Source organism: Glycine soja, chromosome 7 (assembly GCF_004193775.1).
Source record: "Glycine soja cultivar W05 chromosome 7, ASM419377v2, whole genome shotgun sequence".
Classification (NCBI taxonomy): domain Eukaryota; kingdom Viridiplantae; phylum Streptophyta; class Magnoliopsida; order Fabales; family Fabaceae; genus Glycine; species Glycine soja.
This window is the reverse complement of record NC_041008.1, coordinates 17,644,631-17,659,402: the sequence shown is the minus strand read 5'-3', so window position 1 is coordinate 17,659,402 and position 14,772 is coordinate 17,644,631. Positions and strand designations below refer to the sequence as shown.

Here is a 14,772-nt window from a genome sequence, read left to right as displayed (position 1 = left end):
TTCTGCTAACCCAACCTGAGGTGCGTACCCACTAATAACATTAAAGGTGTCCTGTCCCACTACCAATTTTAAGGCTATGATACGATCTCCTACTCTTCTTACATCTACGACATCCTTCTTCCACTCCTTGTCCACAATAATCCCTACCCCATTTCTTGATCTGATTTTTCCCGTATACCACAGCTTAAATCCCGAGTTGTCTAATTCTTTCGCTTTTTCACCTGTCCACTTAGTTTCTTGTAGGCACATAAAATTGATCTTCCTCCTCACCATAACATCCACTATTTCCATAGATTTTCCAGTAAGTGTGCCTATATTCCATGTACCAAAGCGAATCCTCCTGTCATGAACTAGCTTCTTTACCCACACCCGTTCACGAAAATGTGGGAACCCTTGCTTACTTTTCACTACATCCGGGCGGCGATGCAGCGGCCCTTGCTCTTTTGACACTGTACTCGAGCCATACAGCGCGTTGCTTCCGGGCAACGACCTAGCATTCACATTATTACGTAATTGATCCATGTCATAGAGATTCGACAAAGTTTTACGTTGGCTGTCGAAAGCCTAACACAACCCTCTCCTTTTATCCGGGCTTGGGACCGGCTAAGAATAGCAAAGCTAACCTAGGCAGGATTAAGGATTAGCCACTAGCTCAACAGAAATAGTCAACCTTTTGCGTTGCTCTGTCGATAGTCCGTTAACACCTGGCAATCCAACAATTTCATGCTTTAGTGGGTTCAGTTCCACAAGTTCAATGACTTCCTCAATGAACATCTGCCACAAACCATTAATCATTTCAAAACTTAGTAAACTGATAAAACATTCAAATTTTTTTATAACATTCCAATTGACACAATATATTCATGAAGTGTGCAAGAAATCCCTATGAGAGGAAGATTGTGCATGGATTCAGGTAACTAATTCTAAAATTTGACTTCTCTAAAGTGACAATTGCATTTCAAAAGGTAAAGTATTAAAATATAGCTTCATAACTATTAATTGGAAAGTTAAATGTTGACATTGTGACAATAAATTACTTCTCTAATCTACAAATATGATGTAATAATTATATGCAGTAAAAATGAAACATAAATAAATTATGCCTAAACAGTAAATGCCAAATTATCAATAATCATCATCACCTCTAGTGCATCAAACAATTTTCGATGGGTTTTCAATTGGAAGAAGATGTAAGCAAAGTATGCTAGAAGCATAACAACGTTGCTTGCTCTTAACAACTGAAGAGTGCTAGTGACTATAGAATGATTGCCTCCTCCTAAGGTGTACTTGAATAGCAATGGAAGCAAATGGAACAGTAACCCCAGCAACAAAAGCAGTGAGTTTACATCTGCCTGCTTCTATTCATTCAATAATTAAATAACAAAACAATTTGATTAGGATGAACTGAAATTAATTCAATTTGGATTTTAATTTCTATTCAATGTGTGAAAGAATTATACGATCAATCAATCAAAAAATTAATGTTAATATAAATCAACTAAGGTTAAAGTCATTGCTTATATGCCAAGGAAACCTGACAATTAGTTCCTCACAAATTGATTACGGAAATTTCTTATCGGATCTCAAAAAGAAAGGGGGAATTACCTTCCATATCTACTTTATTAAAACGCTCCTTTATTGAAACTGGAAAATCAAAAACTCAAAATTGCAAATACAAATCGAATTGAAAAGGAAGCGAAATCGAAAGGGGAACGGAAAGAAGAGAAGAGTTACCTTTGAGTGGATTGCTTTTTCTCCCGAAACCTAACCCTTTCAAGTGGATATGTGTTCTGTCCCCTACTGTGTGTTACACTATTTATAAAAGACCACGATGAAGAGGAAGGTTCCAGAGACGGTGAGGAGAGGGAGGCAGTGGTCGTGTTGGAGGGAGGAGAGTTTGCGGAAGGTGGAGGGGACAAGAGGAGTGGAGTTGAGGAGGAGAGTGTCGTGGGAGGGGAAGGTGCAGGCGGAGAGGATGTCGAGGAGGGTGGATTTTCTGGCGCCGCTGGGGCCCACCGCGACCAGGATTTGAAAGGGGAGGGCGGTGAGGGATGTCTATAAGGATGTAGTAGGTTGGTGGGGTGGTGGTGCATGGGGTGAAGAAGAGAGAAGTAAATTAGGGTTTGGTGGTGGATTTGGTGTAAGACATTGAGGTGGCGCTTAGTTTAGGGGTGTTTGTGATGGTGGTGGTGGTGGGGAATCTGAGGGGTCTTCCATGGAGGGTTGGAGTGAGAGTGAAGAGCTATGGACGGAGGTTAGAAGGACGGAGGGTTTGGGACTTTTGGTTTTCCCTAAGAAGCGCAATGGACGGAGGAAGGCCAAAAATTAAAAATTTAATTTATTATTTAATTTGAAATCAAAGACGGTCACTAGTAAAAAAATGACCTTGTAATCGCATATACTTTTTATCAACTATGGTTTCTACCTAACCGCTTTTAAAACGTTGAATTTAATTTCAAAAATACCACCGTTCATTTGTCTACCTTGGTTTTTAAAAACCGACTTAAATCTAACGATGTTAAAAAATCTTTTTTTAGTAGTGTAACTTGAGAAAGCTCATCCGACTTCGTTTGTTCTCAAATAAGCTAAGCAGAAGCATGCCGGTTGAAATGAACAAGCTTAACAACCTTGAAAATGTTGGATCGAGTGGCCTCAGAATAATTAAGAAGGCGGGGTTGAATTAATTATTTCTAAACCTTTACTAATTAAAAAATTACTCTTTTAAGGCTTTTACTAAATTGTTAAGAGAATAAGGAGTAGAAGAGAAACTTAACAGAAAGTAAAAGAGGAAATTAAATGCACAGCGGAAAGTAAAAGAGTAGGGAAGAAGGAAAAAAACACACAAGAGTTTTTATACTGGTTCGGCAACAACCCGTGCCTACATCCAGTCCCCAAGCGACCTACGGTCCTTAAGATTTCTTTCAACCTTGTAAAAATCCTTTTACAAGCAAAGATCCACAAGGGATGTATCCTCCACTAGAACTGATCCACAAAAGATGTACCCTCTCTTGTTCTCAGTCAAACCCAAGTAGATGTACCCTCTACTTGTACCACAAAGGATGTACCCTCCAATGTGTTGAGACAAAGATCTCAAGCTGTTAAACCTTTGATACTTTGTGAATGGGGATACAAAAGAATTCTCAGGCGGTTAGTCCTTTGAACACTTTTGTATTAGGGAAAGGGAAGAATTAAAAGAATTCTCAGACTGTGTCATTTTGAATTTTTTTACAAGGGAGAAGGGAGATACAAGAGAATTCAGGCGGTTAGTCCTTCGTTCTTTTGGAAAAGAGAGAAGAGAGACACAAAAAGAATTCAGGCGGTTAGTCCTTGGCGAATTCTTTTTGGCAAAGGGAGAAGAGAATGAAAAGATGAATAGCACAAGTTTTCAAGGTTTAGAAAACCAGAAAACTTCAGAAAGCTTTTGGTACAAAGAAGAAGAAGAAGTTCAAAGAGATTCAAGGCTTGTAAAGGATTGTTATGAAATGATTGGAAAAGTATTCAAGATTGATTGAAATGCAAAACAAAGCCTTGCTTTTATAGACTCTTCATGTCTGGTCAAGAAGATCATTTAGAAGAGTTATAACTTTTAGAAAAACTTAAAACCAATTTGAAAAAGTCAAAAACCTTTTTGAAGAGTTACATCTTTTGATTTATCAGAAATAGTCACTAGTAATCGATTACCAAATTAGTGTAATCGATTACACAAGGCTTTTAAGTGAAAGGATGTGACTCTTCACATTTGAATTTGAATTTCAACATTCAAGGGCACTGGTAATTGATTACCAAAACATTGTAATCGATTACAGCTTTTTGAAAATAATTGGAACGCTGTAAATTCAGTTTGAAAACTTTTTCAAACTCATTTTGCTACGAGTAATCGATTACAACAATATGGTAATCGATTACCAGAGAGTAAAAAATCTTTGGTAAAGGTTTTGTCAAAAAATCATGTGCTATTCAAAGTTTTGAAAAAACTTTTTAATACTTATCTTGATTGAGTCTTTTCTTCATTCTTGAATCTTTATCTTGATTCTTGAGATCTTGAACCTTGAATCTTGATTCTTGATTCTAGGCTTTCTTCTTGAGTCTTGAATTCTTCTTGATTCTTGAACTCTTGAATTGTTCTTGATTCTCTTGAGTTGTTCTTTGATTGATCTTTGAACTTTTTGTCATCACCTTTGTCATCATCATTGTTATCATCAAAACACCTTTGAATCACCTTTGATTCACCATGAATCTTTGCTTCTACAATCTCCCCCTTTTTGACGATGACAACTTCTGAAATCAAGAAACACACACACACTTTTTCCTAGTCGATCACTCTCATAAATTCTCCCCCTTTGTTTTTGAATTTATGCTTATCTTAAAAATAAGTTGATTACTCATGTGAATTCTTGATTTAATCCCATTTCTCTCCCCCTTTGGAATCAACAAAAAGCCAAAGTGCGTATCAAACAAATTTAATTTAAACATCCATACAATGTTCATAAAAAATATCAACCAAATCATGAAGCAAGAAGCAAGAACCATAAAACCATGAAGAAAACAACCATGCATAGATTAATTATAAACTCCACATAGTCAAATAACATACTTAATATTGGTCCAAACATACCATGCAAATAAGGAAATAGTAAATTGTTCAAATACCATACTAATATAGCCAAAATACAAGGCTGAAAATCAAAGTACTAATATTAAAATATAAGTCTAAGATGATGGTGGCAGCGGTGGTGGAAGATCGAAGCTTGAACAAATGTAAGATACATCTTCTTCAACCTTTGTCATTCTTGACTCCATTTCATTGAAGCGCATATCCACTTGCAATTCCAAAGTATCAAACCTTTCACCAATAAAGGTTTGAAGACCATCAAACCTTTCCATAATCTTTGAAAGAAGAGATGAATCTTCTTCTTCATTTCCTTCTTCACCAAAATTTCTAGCACCCTTCTTAACCCAAGAGCCATCATGCTCCTTTATATAACCAAAGGATGCTATGACTGAAGTGCCTATAAGGAATGATCTCTTGATTGGAGCATAAGGTTCAGAATCAAGAGGGATGTTGAAGTGTTGAAGGAAAAAGGTAACAAGATGAGGATAAAGCAATGAGGCATTCAATCACAATGCCTTATGCATGCGATATCTAACAAGGTGTGCCCAATCAATTTGTAAACCTTTATGAAAGGCCCACATGACAATGAGATCTTCTTCAGAAACCTGAGCAAGGTTTAAAGATCTAGGGAGTAAGATGCGAACGATAAGGTAATGGAGGATGCGGCTTTCGAAAGCCAATGAACCGGCAAGAAGCCTTCCGGTCATATCCGCTTGGTTGGTGCAAACCAACCGGCGAGCATCATGCATAGAGAAATTGAATTTCCATTCATCAATCAGTGCACCCTCAAAAGGTACACCTTCACTAGGCAATTTTGTTAAATCATAAAATAGGGATTGGTCAATGACCATCTTAATCCCATAGATTTCAGACATTAGAATACCTTCATGAATTTCTAAAATAGAATAGAAAGCTTTGACTAATTCAGAATAGACAGGTAATTTCAGATACATGAATGGAATAAGATTGAAGTTTTCAAATGCTTGTAAGCATTCAAAATTCTCATTTCAGAAGAACTCCATATCTATGAATTTTGGGTCTATAATGAAACGAGACGAAAAGAGGTTTGTGTACTGTATACGTTGTTCCTCTGATGAGAATAATGATCCAGAGGGAATGGAGGGAGGAATTGGGGCTTCCTGTGACCCGGAATGCCGCTGACTCCGACTCGAAGTTCCTTTTCGCTTTTTAGATGGTTCCGCCATTTGAAGAGTTTTTTCAGTATTTTAATCGGTTCAAATGAAAGAGATTGAAAAAAGATGAAGTTTGGGCTTTGCGGGGACTGATTTGGACAAGAATTGAGTGAGATATGGCTGGAAGAAAAATTGGGGGCGAGGGTTTTCGAGAGAGTGAAAGGTTGCAGGTTTTATAATTTGAAATTTGAATATATAGGTGCAGGGACACGTCGTAATCGATTACACAAATATGGTAATCGATTACCAGAGAGCAACTTTGCCAGAAATAACTACTTGTAATCGATTACACTATTATGGTAATCGATTACCAGTGGTTATTTTAGCCAGAAAACAAAAACAGAAGGCTTTCTAGGAGAGAAGAAGTTTTGAAAACTATATTTGAAAATACTATATTTGAAAATACTTTATGAATAATTTTCAATCATGTAATTTACATATCATGTCATGCAAAAATATTTAAAACATGAAGATAATCAATTTTATCAAAAACAAAAAACAATCAAAACACAAGTATGAAGAATATTGATTTTACTTAAATAAATGAATGAATATTTCATGCAAATAGGATGAAATCAATCAAGCAAATATACTCATGATTTCAAAAAATCAAAAGACAAACAAATAAAGAATTGTTAGTCATCATAATCAAATTGTTTGAATAAAAATTTCAACTTTAAGAGAAATTTTAATAAGATAATGGTTTTGATATTACCTTTTTCAGGATTGAAGTGTCTAGATCTTCAAAGATGATGATCATTCTTTTTCTCCTTGTTTTTCATCCTTGAGAGATGTTCTCGTCACTTTCATAATCTTTGGTTAGAAGATTAATCTCCTTTTCTGAACCATCGGATGAATCATTGTCATCCCATGCAATGTATGCTTTCTTAGTTCTTCTTTCGTCAAAGCTTTTCTTTTCACTTTTCTCCGACCATTCTTCATTTGACGGACAGTTGGCCTTGATGTGACCAATTTGATTGCATTTGTAGCACATAAGGACTTGAGAATCATCTTGTGATTTTCTTCCATTATTAAAATTCTGACGCCTGTCAATTCTTCTTTTCTTGATGAATTTCTGAAATTTCTTAACAAAGAAAGAAAAATCTTCTTCATCATCTGAATCTTCTTCTTCGTTTTCTTCTTGTATTGAAGATGAGGCTTTAAGGGCTATGCTTCTCTTCTTTTTGTCATTTTCTTCATTCTGATTGAGGCGTTGAAGTTCCATCTCGTGTTCCTGCAATTTACCAAATAAAGTGGCAAGAGACATGGAAGATAGATCTTTGCTTTCAGAAATAGCAGTTACCTTTGGCTGCCATTCCCTACTTAAACATCTTAAGATTTTATTAATTAAATCTTCATTGGGAAAGACTTTTCCTAAAGATGCAAGATGGTTTATTATATGTGTAAATCTCTTTTGCAAACTATGGATATTTTCATTTGGGTTCATCCTAAATAACTCATATTCATGGGTAAGGGTATTTATTCTAGACCCTTTTACATCTGTGGTTCCTTCATGGGTTAACTGGAGAGTATCCCACATATCCTTGGCATTAGTACAATTTGACACTCTAAAGTACTCATCTATCCCTAGGGCTGAAGTGATGATATTTTTGGCTTTGAGATCATACTGGATTTTTCTTCTATCTTCTTTTGTCCATTGATCTCTAGGTTTTTGGGTTGTAGTGTTTGTGCTTACATCTACTATAGTGGGTATATGTGGTCCTAATTCTATTGCTTCCCATATATTTAGATCTATGGCTTCAATGAATATATGCATGCGGGTTTTCCAATAATGGTAACCTTCACCATTGAAAATGGGTGGTTTGTGAATGGAATTTCCTTCAGGAAACAAGGGATTTGAGGAGGCCATTCTAGAAGAAACCTGCTCTGATACCACTTGTTGGATCGAGTGGCCTCAGAATAATTAAGAAGGGGGGGTTGAATTAATTATTCCTAAACCTTTACTAATTAAAAAATTATTCTTTTAAGGCTTTTACTAAATTGTTAAGAGAATAAAGAGTAGAAGAGAAACTTAACAGAAAGTAAAAGCGGAAATTAAATGCATAGCGGAAAGTAAAAGAGTAGGGAAGAAGGAAAAAAACACACAAGAGTTTTTATACTGGTTCGGCAACAACCCGTGCCTACATCCAGTCCCCAAGCGACGTGCGGTCCTTGAGATTTCTTTCAACCTTGTAAAAATCCTTTTACCAGCAAAGATCCACAAGGGATGTACCCTCCCTTGTTCTCTTTGAAACCCTAGTGGATGTACCCTCCACTAGAATTGATCCACAAGAGATGTACCCTCTCTTGTTCTCAGTCAAACCTAAGTAGATGTACCCTCTACTTGTACCACAAAGGATGTACCCTCCAATGTGTTGAGACAAAGATCTCAGGCTGTTAAACCTTTGATACTTTGTGAATGGGGATACAAAAGAATTCTCAGGCGGTTAGTCCTTTGAACACTTTTGTATTAGGGAAAGGGAAGAATTAAAAGAATTCTCAGACTGTGTCATTTTGAATTCTTTGATGAGGGAGAAGGGAGACACAAGAGAATTCAGGCGGTTAGTCCTTCGTTCTTTTGGAAAAGAGAGAAGAGAGACACAAAAAGAATTCAGGCGGTTAGTCCTTGGCGAATTCTTTTTGGCAAAGGGAGAAGAGAATGAAAAGATGAATAGCACAAGTTTTCAAGGTTTAGAAAACCAGAAAACTTCAGAAAGCTTTTGGTACAAAGAAGAAGAAGAAGTTCAAAGAGATTCAAGGCTTGTAAAGGATTGTTATGAAATGATTGGAAAAGTATTCAAGATTGATTGAAATGCAAAACAAAGTCTTGCTTTTATAGACTCTTCATGTCTGGTCAAGAAGATCATTTAGAAGAGTTATAACTTTTAGAAAAACTTAAAACCAATTTGAAAAAGTCAAAAACCTTTTGGAAGAGTTACATCTTTTGATTTATCAGAAACAGTCACTAGTAATCGATTACCAAATTAGTGTAATCGATTACACAAGGCTTTTAAGTGAAAGGATGTGACTCTTCACATTTGAATTTGAATTTCAACGTTCAAGGGCACTGGTAATCGATTACCAAAACATTGTAATCGATTACAACTTTTTGAAAATAATTGGAACGTTGTAAATTCAGTTTGAAAACTTTTTCAAACTCATTTTGCTACGGGTAATCAATTACAACAATATGGTAATCGATTACGAGAGAGTAAAAACTCTTTGGTAAATGTTTTGTCAAAAACTCATGTGCTATTCAAAGTTTTGAAAAACTTTTTAATACTTATCTTGATTGAGTCTTTTCTTCATTCTTGAATCTTTATCTTGATTCTTGAGATCTTGAACCTTGAATCTTGATTCTTGATTCTAGGCTTTCTTCTTGATTCTTGAACTCTTGAATTGTTCTTGATTTTCTTGAGTTGTTCTTTGATTGATCTTTATGCTTTTTGTCATCACCTTTGTCATCATCATTGTTATCATCAAAACACCTTTGAATCACCTTTGATTCACCATGAAGCTTTGCTTCTACAGAAAATATGCAATTATTTAACAATAATTTCATAGGTCATTTGCCTCATAACATTTGCATTTGTGGAAAATTGACAAAGTTTATTGCTAATAATAACTTTTTCATTGGCCTAATACCACATAGTTTGAAGAATTGTTCCAGCCTTAAAAGAGTTGGGCTTGCAAGAAACCATCTGATTGGAAATATAACATGATTTTGGTGTCTAGCTATCCAAATTTGGAATACATAGACCTGAGTGAAAGTAACTTTTATGGCCATCTTTCCCCAAAATAGGGAAACTGCTATAATCTTACATGCTTTAAAATCTCCAAAAATAATCTATCAGGCAGTATTCCACAAGGACTAAGTCATGCAACCAATTTACATGTACTTCAGCTATCTTCAAACCATCTCACAAGAGGCATTCCAGAAGATTTAGGTAAATTGACCTACTCGTTCAATCTGTCTCTCAATAGCAATAATCTTTTAGGGAATGTCCCTGTACAAATAGCATCATTGAAAGATCTTGCAACCTTGGAATTTGGTCAATTTATTACATTTGAATTTAAGCCACAATGAATTTAAGGGAAGTATTTCATCTAAGTTTGGTGAATTAAAGCATCTCCAAAGTCTTGACCTCAGGAGAAATTTTGAGTGGAATAATACCACCCATGCTTAGAGAGTTGAACCGATTAGAAACGTCGAATCTCTCACACAATAATCTTTCAGGTGATCTCTCCAGTCTTGATGAGATTCTAAGCTTGATATCAGTTGATATATCCTACAACCAATTAAAGGGTTTACTTCCAAACATTCCAACCTTTAATAATGCATCAATTAAAGTATTGAGAGATAATAAAGGCTTATGTGACAATGTTGATAACAGTTATGTATAGGTATATTTTAGGATTAAATTATACAAGAATTAGTAATTTTTCTCTCTTATTTCTTCCTTTTTGTGCAAATAATTGAAATTTTAACATCATTTAAGTTTTTGTGAAGAAAATATTAAAAGTTGATGAATTTATGATGCTTAGTGAATAATTGGAGCATAAAAGTAAAGTAAATCCCAAAAGAGCAAATTGGTGATTGAAGATATGTGCTTACTGCGTCCCAAGAGCTTAGCACGATGCACAAGCTCAATGGGCACAACACGCTTAGCGTTAGGAAGCAGGGCTAATTTGGGAAAGCATACTAATTGAGGAAAGTGAAGGCACATGATAACTAGGAAATTTAGGTTTAATTGATAGTCAAATTAGAGAAGAATAGTTAGATTTCCTCTACTTTACTGTTGTTTTTAATAGAATAATGAGGATTTTAATATCATTTTAATTCTTGATGAGCAGCATTCAAAAGAAGGAAAATTACAAGTGCTTTGGAGGTAAATTGATGTAGAAACTTGAAGAAAAAGCCTTGAAGAAGAAGTTGAAGTTGGAACATCCTGCTTAGCGCGCAAGATAGGCCTAGCGCGACTCTCCGCTCAGCGGCTAGCCCAAGCTTAGCGCGAAGAAGGCCCACGAAGAAACCTGAAGGTGCACTTAGCACGAATCCCACGCTAAGCGTGTGATCACCGTTATACTCGTTAAGCCCAGATGTCGCGCTTAGCGTAAGGTCGCGTGAATTTTAAGCTAACTAAGGCCTATAAATGGAGTAGGAAACAAAGGAGAAAAAAACACCGAGACTCAGAGCTAATTACTAAATACACCCAAAGCCTGAGTATCTCAAATAGGGGAAACCCTTTTTCTAGATCCATTCTTCCCTTCTCTTCCCTTATTCATCCCTCTTCTTCTTCTATTCCCATCAACCCCTAAAGTGTAAAGTCTCTCATGGTAATGAGAGGCTAAACCCTCCATTATTGGGAGCCTAGCGGCCAACTTCTTGTAATGTAATATATCCCTACTATCTATTAAATGTAATGCCAATTTTTTTGTTATTTTATGTGCTCTATTGTTATTGATTGTGGTCTAATCACCCATATCCATGCATCTGTTTAGGAAGTAGGCATTGGAAAGTGTTTATTTTCTAAAGAACTGGGAAAGAGCATACAAATGAAATCATGTCTAGGAATAAAATGAGCTTGTTTAGCCTATCCATGCATCTCTATTCTTAATGCAATTTATTGTTTTATCTTTGCAAAGGAATTTGGGAAAAAAATAGATAAATTAGACTCTTTTACTTGAGAAATCAGGGTTAGAATATCAGAGTAAATGTAGGTAAAAATTGGGATAATATTAGATAGAGAAAAATTATTAACATTGCATCACAAGTAGTTTGATATGCTAGGCCCCAACACATTTTCATTCTGAATTCACCTTTCACACTCAAATTATTGTTTGTTTCTCTTCTACTTTTTCTCTTTATTTCACTTACAATTCCTTATCTCTTCTACTTTGTCTATTGCTTAAAAATTAGGTTTACACCAATCTAAGTACAAACAAAGTTCCTGTGCACTCAACACTCAAACTTTCATTTTACTTTATTACTTGTGACAACTTGGTGCACCTTTTAATGAGTTAATAGTGCGCTTAGCACGAGACATGCGCTTAGGATGAATACTGTCATACTCGTTAAGCACACAAACGTGCTTAGCGCGAAGGTTGAGCGAAAACTAAGTTGATCTGCATATGTAAAAGAATGAGAGAGAAGAAGGAAAAAAAACACACAAAAAATTCAAGTGAATTCAATTCCTTAAAGAAGGCAAAGGCCAGAAGTTAGAAAAGAAATCAGTAGGAGTCATTCCTTCCCTCCATTCCCTTTTCTTAATTTCCTCCTTTACTAAATATTCCTTTCTTGTAATTGTAAAGCCTCATATGCTAATGAGAGGCTAAACATCTCTTTTGTTGGGAACTTGGTAGCCAACTATTTTTTATGTAATTTCTCTTCCTATCTACTTAATAATATTACCTTTTGCATTATCCTTTCTTGTGCATAATTATATTGCTCGTGACCTGATCACCCATTTGCATGATAAGTTTTAGGGGTAGCGTTGGGAAGCGTTATTTTTTAATAGAATTGAGAAAAGGTATCTAAATAAATTCATCACTAGAGATAGGTTGATTTTTTTTAGCCTATTATACATCTCTATTCTTAATGCAATTTACTGTTTTACCTCTGCAAAGGGATTTGAGAGAGAAAATAGATAAATTAGGCTTTTTCACTTGAGAGATCTTAGTTAGAGTATATAAGTAGATGCAAGTGTAAATTGAAATAATTATAAATAGATAAAAATCATTAATATTACATCAAAGAATAGCTCTAGTACGCTAAGTTCCCAACATTCTCATCTTCTGAATTTCCTTTTACAATAATATTGGCTTCTCTGATCGTTTCTATTGTAATTAAGTAATTTACTTTTATGTTTTTTTTTCTTCCTTGTTTATTTTAATTTTTTTTAATTCAATTTATTTTACTGTTTTCTTCACAACCTTTTAAATCAATTTATTTATTGCTTGAAAATTATATATTCATCTACCTAAGTACAAACAAAGTTCATGTGGATTTGACACTCAAACTTTTATTTTAACTTTACTACTTGTGACAATTTGGTGCACTTGCCAATAGTCTTAACAAATATATTTGACTCAGACCCATGCTCAACATCAAGTGGCAAATCTCAAAAGCATAAAACTAACAAAGGCATATTGGTATTTTTACCCATTGATTTGGTTACTTTAATACTAGCATTATTTGCCTTTGGAATCTCATATCATCTTTGTCAAAATTCAAAGACAAAGGAAAACCATGATGCAGAATCACTAGAACAAAATTGATTTGCAATATGGAGTTTTTATGGAAAAATGGTATACGAGAACATAGTTGAAGCCACGTAAGATTTTCATGATAAACATCTCATTAGGGTTGGAGGACAAGGAAGTGTTTTCAAAGCAGAATTGCACACAAGTCAAGTTGTTGCTGTGAAGAAACTCCATTCTGTACAAAATGGAGAAATGTCCAATATTAAAACTTTCACAAGTGAAATTCAAGGTTTGATAGAAATTCGACATCATAGCATTGTGATGTTATATAGGTTTTGTTCTCATCCACAATTCTCATTTTTGGTGTACGAGTTCTTGGAAAAGGGAAGTGTAGATAATATTTTAAAAGATGATGAACAATTAATTGCATTTGATTGGAATAGGAGGATTAATGTCATTAAAGGTGTAGCAAAATGCTTTATGCTATGAGCATTATGACTGTTCACCTCCAATTGTTCATCGAGGTATAACAACCAAGAATATTACTTTAGACTTGGAGTATGTGGCTGATGTCTCAGATTTTGGATCAACTAAGCTTCTTTTTCCTAATTCATCCAATTGGAGCTCATTTGTAGGCACTTTAGATTTTGGAACAACTAAGCTTCTTTGTTCTAATTCATCCAGTTGGAGCTCATTTGTAGGCACTTTTGGATATGCTGCTCGAGGTTAATTCCTTTTTTACTTCTTTGACAGTCTTCTACCAAATAATCATGTAATATAGTTATCAACATTTTCTTGTTTGTTTCACGAATGTTATTTTATACATGATATCTATTAATTTTTCTACAGAACTTGCATACACAATGGAAGTAAATGAAAAATGTGATGTGTATAGCTTTGGGGTGTTAGCGTTGGAAATACTATTTGGAGAGCACCCTGGAGATTTTATAATTTCTTCATCATTGACATCTTCATCAAATGCCATGGCATAAACACTTGATATTCCTTCATTGATGGGCAAGTTAGACGATCGCCTCCCTTAACAAATGCTTGCTTGACGAAAGTCCTCGTTCTCGCCCTACCATGGAGCAAGTTTCCAAGGAGCTTGCAATTTTGAAGTTGATGCAATCCTACCCTCTAAGGGCATTGGATAGAAGACTCTAAGAAGATTGAGCCAAAGATGTAAGAGAAGACTCTAGGGTTCTCATGAGCCGTAGGGTAGATTTCGGGCCCATGGGCTAAGTATGAATCCACTTATCTTTGTACATATTAGATTAAAGTTTCATTATTTTTGGGTCTTGTATTTAGGGCTCCATAATATAGGTAGGGTACCCTAGAAATGTCAGATTTTTCAGCCCTTGTATTTTAGGGCACCTAGACTATAGTTTTTGTATTAGGGGTAGTTTTGTAATTTCACATACATTAAGTTAATATTTGATGTGTGTGTTGGGAAATAAATTTAATGGAATTGGGAGAAACCCAATCCAATTAAATTTTAGAGGGGGAGGTGAGCATTTGCTTGCTACACCCCATTGTCACATCATATAGTCATACTTTGTGCGTGTCCTTCATGCTTTACATATCTCATGACACCTAAGCACACTTAGTGAAAAATCTTGGAATTGATCTTGGATTAGTGGGTTGAGTCATAGCTAAAATTCACTAATCATAATTAGTGAAATTTTGACTCCAGAATTTGGCTCCACAAATTCAATTTCAAATTCAAGTAAAATTTGAATAGAAATTCAAATTTTTCTCCAATTT

The 14,772-nt window shown here is 35.1% G+C and overlaps 1 long non-coding RNA gene across 2 annotated transcripts; it reads right to left on the bottom strand.

Annotated features, from left to right (window-relative positions):
* Positions 1 to 635: 635 nt before the first annotated feature.
* On the bottom strand, positions 636 to 2,300 carry LOC114417785. Of its 2 annotated transcripts, none has more exons than XR_003667917.1 (3): positions 1,735 to 2,300; positions 1,143 to 1,358; positions 636 to 704 (listed from the first exon to the last, which is right to left on the bottom strand). It is a non-coding gene; the product is annotated as an uncharacterized LOC114417785 (long non-coding RNA). The 2 variants fall into 2 exon arrangements; XR_003667916.1 differs by having other exon boundaries at positions 647 to 774.
* Between the last annotated feature and the right edge of the window lie 12,472 nt (positions 2,301 to 14,772).